The sequence below is a fragment of the Prosopis cineraria genome, unplaced genomic scaffold, assembly GCF_029017545.1.
Source record: "Prosopis cineraria cultivar Desert tree isolate PC_DT_omini unplaced genomic scaffold, ASM2901754v1 PC10, whole genome shotgun sequence".
NCBI classification, from domain to species: Eukaryota; Viridiplantae; Streptophyta; class Magnoliopsida; order Fabales; family Fabaceae; genus Prosopis; species Prosopis cineraria.
This window is the reverse complement of record NW_026555341.1, coordinates 30,253,842-30,265,554: the sequence shown is the minus strand read 5'-3', so window position 1 is coordinate 30,265,554 and position 11,713 is coordinate 30,253,842. Positions and strand designations below refer to the sequence as shown.

The following is an 11,713-nucleotide window of genomic DNA, read 5'->3' as shown; positions in this document are numbered from 1 at the left end:
TGCATACGTCTCGTTGCCTTCATAGCCCAGAAATCCAGACGATGTGGGGCCGCCAGCTATATTGCTTATGCATGGAAACAGACACTTCATTATATTAATTAAACCTCCACGTCAGTGACGGACTTTGCCTGCTTTGATTATGGCCAACGATCGTGAACTTAACCTATCCGTCACCATCCTCGTGGAAAGATGCTGACGGTCTTGCCAACATTATATAAACCCATCAGCAATCTCACTACCTTCACTTCCTGGTTCATAATTGTTCCCTTTATATATATATATATATATGCGCATATATATATGTGTATAATATTATAACCATGGCTGTAGAAAACTGTAAACCCTCTGATGTTGTGCTTCACGAGCACCTTCAAGAAGAACAAGGCTTGTCCCAAGAATGCAACGACTTGATTGCCACCTTAGCCACTGAAACGGGTTGGATCGGTGCACGGATTTATCAGTACCAAGGTTTTTGGCTCACTGCCAAGCAATTGCAAGGAGTCCTAAACTGTCAGAATCACTTCCAAGCTTGTGACTCTGATATCCTCATCGTCACCTCACCGAAATCAGGAACCACCTGGTTAACAGCCCTCACTTTTGCTATCATAAACCGTAAGACCCATGATCCAAACCCGAATTCAGACCTGACCCAAACATGTAAACCTCACCCTCTCCTCACTACCAACCCTCATGCTCTTGTACCCTTCTTGGAGTTTGAACCTACCTCCGGAAAAACATGCCTGATTTGAGCTTGCTCTCGCCGCCGCCGCCAAGGCTCTTCTCAAGCCATCTGTCTTATGTTTCATTGCCAGAGACTGTGAAGCAGTTGAGTTGTAAGATAGTCTACTTGTGTAGAGACCCTAAGGATGTGTTTGTCTCACTCTGGCACTTCACATATGGGTTGATACCAAAAACCCAAGATTTCAATTTGACAGAGGATTGGTTTGGGAAGTTTTGCCAAGGAGTGAGTGTTTATGGGCCATTTTGGGATCATGTGTTGGAGAGCCCAAAGAAGATCATGTTTGTGAGATTTGAGGATCTTAAGGACAAGCCAACTAGTGTTTTGAAGGACTTAGCTGAGTTTTTTAGGGTATGGGTTTTCCGAGGAGGAAGAGAATGGTGATGTTGTAAGTGACATATTGAAACTACGTAGTTTTGAGAATTTGAGTAATTTGGAAGTGAATAAAATGGAAAATTATCGTCTGGGATAGAGAATAGGACATTTTTTAGACATGGAAAAGTTGGAGATTGGAAGAATTTTTTGACGTCTGATATGATCGAACGATTTAACGCTATTTCTCATGAGAAGTTGGAGAAATATGGCTTGAAGTTTTAGATCCATTTTCATTCTTCAAAACATCTTGTATACTTAATTAAGACAAGGTTTGAGTAAAGCGATGAAAATATTTTATTCTAATTAATAAATTAATTAGCATGTACTTTAGAAGTTTATATCTTGCAGATGTTATAACGAGAATTCCTTTTCCCTGAATTTCGGCTAGTATTGTTCTAATTTAATTTTGGTTTTTAATTAGGAAGAATGACAATAAAATACCTTTGTGACAAATAGTTACTGTAAAATATGATAATTATTTTCTAATCCTTGGAAACTCGTCTTGTATTTTTTTTGTGAAATGACATGTTTACCCTTTTCATTTTCTGACGACTCTCCTCGACTTGCTGTGTTCTTGTCTCCCATCGTCAATGGTCGCGAGATTGGAGAGACGGATGGCGATGGCGATGGCGATGATGGCACTTCGTCCTCATCTTCCAACGCCTGTCGACTCTCTCTAATTCCTTTATCTCTCAGGCAACAAGTTCCATGGTCAAATTTCGGAACGACGGGCCGGGTTGTGCACCACTTTCATCAAAATCGACCTTTCCTCAAACTCCCTCTTTGGTACAGTTTAGAGTGGTTTTAGTGCGTGTTCTTCACTAGAATTATTTGATATATGTAAAAACATGTTTTCGGATGAGTTATTGATTGATCTTTTTTGCGGAGATGAGCAGCTGAAGAAGCCAGTTCTTTCATTCAGTGATTTCGTCAGTAAACAGAAGAGCAAAAATACCCTATAAATTAAAATGACGAAGTAACAAGTAGAGCTTCAGAAAATAAAAAAAAAAAGGAAAGATATTACTAATGGTACAAAATTTTCATCTCAGTCTAGAAGAATGGCAAATGAAAAAGTTAATATATCTGCAACCAAATCCTTCAATAGATATGTGTGTGCGTGTGTAAAACAAAGATCACCCTAAAAACCCACTTATCCAAATTACACGACGTGCTTTGATATGTGAGGCAACAACTGAAGAACAATTCTCAAACCTCTTTAACTTCCCAGAAATGCAGTGTTGGGCGTCACGATCCCTCTCTCCGATCTGGCATTCAATAGTGATGGGAGATGAGGACGTAGTGCTGAACAAGTAGAGGGAGAGTCAAAAAACAACAAGGAAAAATATGTCATTTCACAAAATTAAAATGTCAAACAAGTCCTTAAAGACAAGAAAATAGTTATCATATTTTGCAGTATCTATTTGTCATTTATATATTTTAGGTGCATTTTAGTGTCATTCTTCCTTTTAATTACAATGTTTATAAAAATATCTTCTTATTTTCATTTGTCCCAGTTACCTAGGCACTCATTTTCAGCTACTAGACTATACACCTTCATGATACATATATTTGCATGGAGACATGGAGTACCCAAGATCAACTGTGTATTGCTGTATTATATTATGAATTATTAAAATCAGTGCATCTTTTGCAACTAATTATTACCTCTAGAATTTAATGTCATTTTAGCATGTTTTTCTTAATTTTTGGTACATTTTAGCATATATTTCTGGTTATCCAAAAACCATATGCAAGGAATCCTTAGTTGTCAAAACTGAAAACCTCCTCCAATCTTATAATTTCAGCATCCTCATTGTCAACTTTCCAAAATCTGGCACCACTTAGCTTAAGCTTATAGCCTTAGCTATCTTCACTGTCGTCAACCGCAAGACCAATTATCCAAATTAAAATCATATCTAGGCCCAAACTAGCATCATCGCAAGACCTGTTAATTGTCCATACCCTTCGTACTAGACCCTTCATACGCGAGCGTGTTTTCGGAGTGTTTTGAAAATGCTCCAAAAATCTTTTTTCCCCCTTTTCTTTTCTCTTTTTTAGTTATAGTGATGACTTTCAATATTTTATTAAATTTATTGGTATTTATAATGTAATTGGAAGCCATTTATTTAAATTTTTCTTAGCAAAAATATGACTAAGTGAATGATTATGTTTGAAAATGGGCTTGAAAATGTGATTAAAAGTTAGTGAACTAATTCTATCATTTATTCTGGGTTTGATGCATGTAGGGAGGCCCAATTTAGGGGCTCAAAGATGAAAATTTTAGAGCCCAAGTCAAAAGAATTAAATCTAAAAAGAAAATCTGAACAAGTTGTTTCGCTACAGTAAATCACGATTTTAGTAAAATGCACAATTTTGATCTTTAGTGAACTCTTAGGGTTTGGGCACCTCATTTTCGTGCACTCTTTATCTCTAGTAGCTGTAGAATGTCCAGGAAGAGCAAAAGGAGCCAAAAAAGGGTTGGAGAAGTTTGAGTTTAGTGAAAAATTAAGAGTTTCACTCAAAATTGCTCTGAATAAGCTTTCTTCTCCTTCTTCTCTTTACTTTGCTGTATATATTACTGATTTTGCTATTATGGAAGCTATTTGTAGCTGATTTTCTCTTAATTTAGGGTCGCTATGAATTGATTCTTAGATTAGAGCATATTTGAATCATGTATTTGAGCTTGATATATATTAGTTTTGTTTACTTAATCATGTGCTTATTTGTATATCTAATGCTTGGCCACCATTGAGTGTGAGTTTGAGGGTTTGGGTTTTGTCTTGGAAGAGAAAAATTTGAATTAGATTATTAGATTGAGTAATGTGAGATTAGAATTTATTCTAATTTGCCAATAGGATAGGAATATACCTATTGGACTCATATAATTACATTAGAGTGAATTTGTGCCTTGTTGCCACTTGGGTATGTGTTAGGAATAATATATTAATTCAAAAGAGGGGTGTAATTAATCAAAAAATAATTATTCCTATTAACAAATTAATATTAAGTGAATTTATTTGAGTAATTACATGCTCTATAAATTGGAAAAGGGATTAGTCACTCCAGGTTGCCTTGATTATTTGTGGTTGTTAGAACTTAAATTTTAGTGCATTTTTATAACTTTAATATTTTATTTTGAGAAATCAAATCCAAATTTTGTTCTGCTTGACTTAAATGAAAATAAAACATTTATTGTCTAATTACCAATTAACTTGATTCTCTGTAGGATCAACCTTGATTTATCACTTATTATTTTATGAACTGTATACTTGCAAAATTCATTATATATTTGTGTGCATCAAGTTTTGGCATCGTTGTCGGGGAAATAAGAAAATTGGTAATTAGCATTAAAATACCTTTAGTTGTTCTTAATTAAGCATTTTTTTCTCTTCTTTTTCTTTTGAGTTGTTGTTTTGCTCAATTTTCTTTGATTTTCTTCATTGAATTGATGGAGCATTAGTAGCTTAAGTTTGGGTCTTGTAAATATCATGTTCAAGTTGCTTGTTTGTATTCTTATTTCTCTTTTGATTTGTGATAGTGTTCTTTGTGTTTGAAAAAAAGAAAGAAAAAAATAAAAAAAATGGGTTTCAAGTGGAACCCAAGTGGCTTTAATATTGAGAAAGAAATGATTCCTTGTCTACATTACAAGATGAATTGATTGCTTGTATGAGCTATTTAAATGAAAGGAGGCAATATAATATGCATTTGAATGCTATTTATACTCCATGTGTTAATTCTTCTCAATATTATGGCTTTTGTTGTGTTTATCGTAGACAAAGTCATTCTTGTGACCATTGTCACTTTAGCAAAGCCTCAAACTATATGGAGGATGATTTCACTAGAAGTAAAACTTTTTTTGATAATTCTTTTAGTCCTAGTTGGAGTCTAGAGAAACATGAGTCTTGGGATCTTCATTTAAATTATCATTCAAATGAAATAACCTCATCTTTTCACTATTATTCATATATTGAGGAAAATGCCTGAGAGTATAGGGAGAAGTCTTACTTAGAAAGATTATTTGAGGACCTTATAGATGCATCAAGGAAACTCATAAATAGCATGAGTCACTAGTTTTGAGTCAAGTGCTCAAAATATTGAAATTTATGTGAACCAATAGAATGTAACGAAAAGATAAAGCAAAAAACATGCCATCATATTTCTCCTGTGATTTTTTATGAAGATTATTATGTGGAAGTTGAGGATAGGGAATTGCATGAGAATATTGTTAATGTAGAAGGTGATAATGAACTCGAAACCAATTTGTGGGAGAGTAGTGGCTATCTAGAAGAGGTTCTAGCTGTAAAGCCTAATCTTTATGATTTTGATGTTAAGCTTGATGAGGAGATCCCAATACTTGTTGCACATGACCCTCTTATTGAAATTTTGACTCTTACTAATGAGAGTCAAGTGGATTTTATTGGATGCTTTGAAATTAATGAATACTTGTATTTTAAGATTGGTAATGATTGAGGAAGTATAAGTATTAATTAATATGAATGAGGAACTTTTACATTCAAAACCTTGTTGCTCAAAAAGAAATGAAGACACGGTGATTATGGTGTTTGATACTTATGATTAGATGTTAGTGTTAAGAAGTCTAGCTAAAGACTATAAACTAAGCACTTTTTGGGAGGCAGCCCAAGTTTTATTTTTCTTTTACTTGTGTTTTTGGTTTATTTGTTTTCATTGTCTTTGGTTTGATCTTACTTTATTTGGTGTGTTTGATGGTTGCTGAGTTCTTGAAGAATTTGGAAGCTTAAAGTCAAGTTTTGGAATGAAGGAACAAGCCCATAACATTTTGGGGAAGTGTCCTATCCTTGTATTTTATTGATGATATTTTTTTGCATTTATATACAATCAAGGTCTTGTGTTGATGAATATTTAGATTGAAAGTTGCAAAGTAAATGTTAGGAGGTGTGGAAGAGGGTATGGTATAATGGTTGTGTTAATTGGGAGTTGTTTGCTTTGTTTACGTATTTTTCTAAGGTTGTGTGTACTTTTGTTCTTTGTTATGTTTGCCCTAGCAAAAAGAGATTTTGCTCTAGCAAAGGGTCTCTTTGTGTTTTTGTTTAGAATTTTAGAGGGCACCTTCGCTGTAGCAAAATGGGATTTCATGCTAGCACTAGATGCTTTTGTGACTTTCTACCAAAATTCTATGGAGCACCTTCGCTGTGGCAAAACTTTGTTTTACTGGAGCCAAGGGCCATTATGTGTAATGCTTAGTAAACTTTTGGAAAACACCTTTGTTGAAGCGAAATTTTTCTTTGTTGGAGTTAAGTCTTTTGCTTGCTTTAAAAAAATCTTAAAAAAATTTGACTAATAAAAGTATAAAATAATAAATTTGTAAATATTGTTAAAAAATTCATATTCTAAAAAAATTGAAAAAAAAATACTCTAAAAATATTTTGTCTTGTTTGTTTTAATTACTTTGAAAAAAAAATTAAAAATTACTTTTTAAAAAAACTTGTTGCTTTGTTTGTGCGTGTGTGTTTTTTTTTCATACATTTAAAATTAAAAAAATATATTTTCTTTTCTTTTTACTTCTTGCAGCTTTCCTGTTTTCAATTCTACCCTAGAAATTTACTCTTCTCTTATTCCTTTCATCATCAACCCTCCTATTTTGTGATATTTGGTGGCACTTTCTCTATTATCTACTAGTGGATGGCATGCTTTTACTTATAGTTAGATGACTAAGAAAGGGCAAAAATCAAAGAATTCCAATCAAGTATCATCAAGTGAAAGTTAAGCCATATAGATAAAACAATAATTGGATTCCATGTAAGAATTAATTAAAAGAATGAAAGATAATTAATGTACCAAATTTTGAGCTTTGAGCTACATCATGGGCTCCTCCTTTTGCTACTCTTGTTGTTGCCCTAAGCTTCTATTATGATGGAATTTTGGCTTTTTTCTTGTTGTAAGATTTTTTTTCCTTTTTCTTTGACTGTTTAGTTTGGCTCTTATTCTCTTGGAGTTGTAACTGATAATTCACAGCTCATTATTTGATGGTTTGTATCTAATTTCTTTGTCTCCAACTAATCCACTTTTCTATTTGATGCTAGTAGTAGGTACCGTATTCTCTTGAGGATATGTCATTCTCATCCCTCTATCAAAGCCTTTCTATCTATCAACTTGCCATGTCTATTTGTTAGGGAAGTTTCAATGTTTCTCTCTCCTTGTTTGTTTTTCTGTCTTTAAATATTAGGGACAATATTTAGTTTAAGTGTGGGGGAGGGAGTACTTGCTTTCATATTTGTTATTTTACTCGTCCTTAAGTTTTCTTTTTCTTTTTCTAATAGGAGTTGATTGTACATATTTGTACATAGTTTAAAAAAATGATAAAAAAATTAAAAATTTTGAAAATCTCATAAACATTTTGTCTTAGTCATTTTGTCTATGCTTTCCCCTTTGTGAATGTGGCTAATGTTGGATTGATTTGAGCTTGAAAGAATGATGTTTGATTAGAAGTGAACCTACCTTCATAGAACTTTACTAAATAGGCAATGGATTAAGTTTGAATAATTCACTATAGTTTGTCCCAAAAAAAAAATTTGTGAGAATTTTAAGCTTAAATGTTTATTTTCTTTAAGAAGGAGTACATTTATTGTGATTCTATCTCTAGAATTTATTTTTTTGAGACTTGTAATAGCCATTTTCATACATAAAAATGATTAAGACATTCATTTTCTTAGCTAATTTGGCCAAATAACCATCCCTTTTCACATAAATCCATTGTTTAACTCATTTGAGTCTTAGCCTTATTTTAAAATAAAAATTTTGAGCCCTTTATTAAGATTTTTTTTCCCAATTTTTCTTCCATTCCTTTTCTTCTCATTTACTACTTTGGTAAGTGCTTAGTGTTACATCCGTGAAAGAAAATGAAGGACTTAAAATTTAGTTAAAGTTTTGTAAGTGGTTCAAAAGATAAAAAAGAAAGAGGAAACAAAAGAAGAGAAGATAAAGAATGAAGAGAAAAGAATATTAAAAGTTAAAAAAATGATGACTAATACAAAAAAAAAATCAAATGAAAAAAAGATGTTGAATCTTCATCAATACTTCTTGTAAATAGTTGTGGTTTATCCTTCAATTTTCTTGATCCTCGTTTAATATGCTTAGCACTAATTAAGGTATGTAATTTTGACTCATGAATAATTTCATTTCATTATTCTACCTAAAACATTAAAACCTTTCAAAAATCCTTTTAATTTGTATGTGCAATGGCATAATTTAGTGGAGATTGAGATGAGAAATAAACCTATGGTAGATGGGTTACAATAGGTGGAATTGAGTGAAAAACAACCTTTAGACACCTTGAGTGTATAGTGTAAACACTTGACTAGTGAGGGGTAATATATTGAAATTTATCTTTGCTTAATTAATTACCTTTCTACTATTATTTTTGGAAGGGAGGAAAGATTTCTAATTAAATTGAATTCTTGAAAGTTTGAATTGCATTTGACCTTGAAACATTCACATTTTCTTTTGCTATTTTCATATAGTGATTTTCTTTTGCTTGAGAACAAGCAAACATTTAAGTGTGGAGGTTTGATGACCTTCAATATTTTATTGAATTTATTAGTGTTTATAATATAATTGAAAGACATTTATTTAAATTTTTTTAGCAAAAATATGATTAAATAGATGATTGTGTGTGAAAATGGGCTTGGAAATGTGATTGAAAGTTAGTGGACTAATTCTATCATTTATTTTGAGTTTTATGCATGTAAGGAGGCCCAATTTAAGGGCTTAAAGATGAAAATTTTAGAGTCCAAGTCAAAAGAATTAAATATAAAAAGAAAATCTAAGCAGGTCATTTTTGCTGTAGTGAAACACAATGAAGCAAAAGTTTAGTAAAATGGACATTTTTTATCTTTAGTGAACTCTTAGGGTTTGGGCATCTCATTTTTATGCATTCTTTATCTCCAGCAGCTGCAGAACATCCAGGAAGAGTAAAAGGAGCCAAAGAAGGGTTGGAGAAGCGGTTTAGTGGAAAATCAAGGATTTCGCATAAGATTGCTTCGATTAAGTTTTTCTTCTCCTTCTTCTCTTTACTTTACTGTATATATGTTGATTTTGCTATCATGAAAGCTATGTGTGGCTGATTTTTTCTTAATCTAGGTTAGCTATGAATTGATTTTTGGATTAAAGTATATTTGAACCATTTATTTGAGCTTAATATATATTAGTTTTATTTACTTAATTTTGTATACTTAATGCTTAGCCACCACTGAGTATGAATTTGAGAGTTTAGGTTTTGCCTTGGAAGAAGAAAATCTAAATTAGACCATTAAATTGAATAATGTGAGATTAAAATTTATTCTAATTTTTTAATAGGATAGGAATATACCTATTGAACTCATATAATCACATTAGAGTGACCTTGCGCCTTATTGCCTCTTGAGTATTTGTGTTAGGAATAGCATATTAATTTAAAAGAGGGGTGTAATTAATCAAAAGATAATTATTCCTATTAATACTCTAGATTAAAAAATTAATATTAAGTGAATTTATTTAGGTAATTACATGCTCTATGAATTGAATAAGGGATTAGCCATCCTAGGTTGCCTTAATTATTTGTGGTTGTTGGAACTTAAATTTTAGTGCATTTTTATAACTTTAATTTCTTATTTTGAGAAATCAAATCCAAATTTTGTTTTCCTTGACTTAAATGAAAATGGAAAATTTATTTCTTAATTATCAATTAATTTGATTTTCTGCAAGATCGACCTTGATTTATCATTTACTATTTTACAAACCGTACACTTATAGAATTCATTACTTATTTGCGTGCATCATACAGTGATCTAAACTCATTTTAATCATGATGGCTTTTTTCAAGTCACCTTCCATATATGTTTTTTTGCTACTTGCTAGAATCCATGGACCAGTCTAGGTACAAGAATTGTGTAATGTTTGGAAGGTAAAAAACAAAAAAATTAGAAAGGTATTGACAAATGTACTCATCTCATTTTTTTTCCAGGTACATTTCCTATCACTTGTTTATAAAATATTTTCCTATGTACCAAACATAGAATAAGATTAATTGTGTCCTTGTGTAGAAACTCCCAAGGACTTGTTTGTTTGATAATAGAACCTCCTACACATGTTATTAGAACCAAAAGCCCAATGGTTGAACTCAATATTTGAAGGTGAATGTGAGAAGTTTTGTCCCGGAGTATTGGTTGCTTATGGTCCCTTTCTGGGATCACATTTTGGGATACCGAAAGGAGTTTTAAAAGGCCAGAGAAGATAATGCTTTTGACGTTTGAGGAGATGAAGAGCTAACCAGTTCAGGTTTTGAATTTGTAATTTGCTATTGCATTATTGCGAATATAAGAAAAAAGTTTCGAATATAAGAAGGAAAGTTGTGAATCATTTATTTTTAATAAGGGTAATTGAATAATTTATATAAATTCATTAATGATAGAAAATTCTTTAAGGACTTTAGAAAAATTATAACATTTCGAGAGACTAAATTGTTATTTATATATTTCAAATGAATTTTATTGTCATTTTTCCTTTTTAGTACATCCATAATTTAAACTTGTAAGCTATACAAAATATTCACGATATAACAACAGCTAGCCAACTAGCAGAATCAATTGCTAGAATGTAAATTAGACATAAAGGTAACTAGCATAATATTTGTCCATTATATCTAAACTAATCAATCTAGCCATTTGATTAATAAATTGTAACTAACATAATATTTTTCTTTGTATCTAAAATAATCACTATACATATATGTTCAACTAACAATTTCACAACCTCTCACATTGAAAAGTGCTCTAAGAGAATTTGATGAGCCAATATTTATCGAATGCCATCAATGTCCTCATTATTATAGGGACCCAAATTATAAAAAATCTAAAGAATAAAATCAATAAAAAATACTATAAGATGTTAAGTGAAAGAATTTAAACTAAATAAAATTACAAAACTAAATAAATACCTTATGCAATTTTGTGGTACTTCCCACTTCAACTATCTTATACATGTAATGATTAATATGATATTAGAATTCTATTTGTCCTAACTTTCAGGTAAATCTTATACTTGATAATGATGATTAAAGATAGAAGTTACATGTTCATACTTACTTTCAAGTAAATCCAATGAATCGCTGTTTTTTCCTTGGGTAATCCAATCAATATATAATATGTTTGAAGTGCTCTATCATGAATTGTAAATAAAAAAACATTAAAAAGTATAAATACATCAAGAAGTAAAGTCTTGTAAAGATAAATCTACTTGTTGAAAATCCATTTAATCTATCGCTTGGTTCATTGCCCAGAGAACAAAACGAGTATATTACAACTTTAGGAGGGTAATGAACACAAAGTGAGCAATGACATTGCAACATATAAAAACTTTAATGTGTTTAAATAACATGAAAAAACTTTATAAATGTGTAGACATGAATAAAAAAAATACTTGCCCTTCAATAATCGGCACGAGATGGCATGGACACTTTATATCTGCCATATGATTCATCATGTATGTCTCCAATGTATCGCATTGTTCTTCCCCTGCAAAGCTTCTAGGCGCATAAATCCAAATTTTTCTTTTTTTTTTCCCACTTCACGAAAAACATTAGTT

The 11,713-nt window shown here is 31.6% G+C and overlaps 1 pseudogene; it reads left to right on the top strand.

Annotated features, from left to right (window-relative positions):
• The first annotated feature begins 320 nt into the window (after positions 1–320).
• On the top strand, positions 321–1,336 carry LOC129322546 (cytosolic sulfotransferase 12-like; annotated as a pseudogene).
• Positions 1,337–11,713: the final 10,377 nt, after the last annotated feature.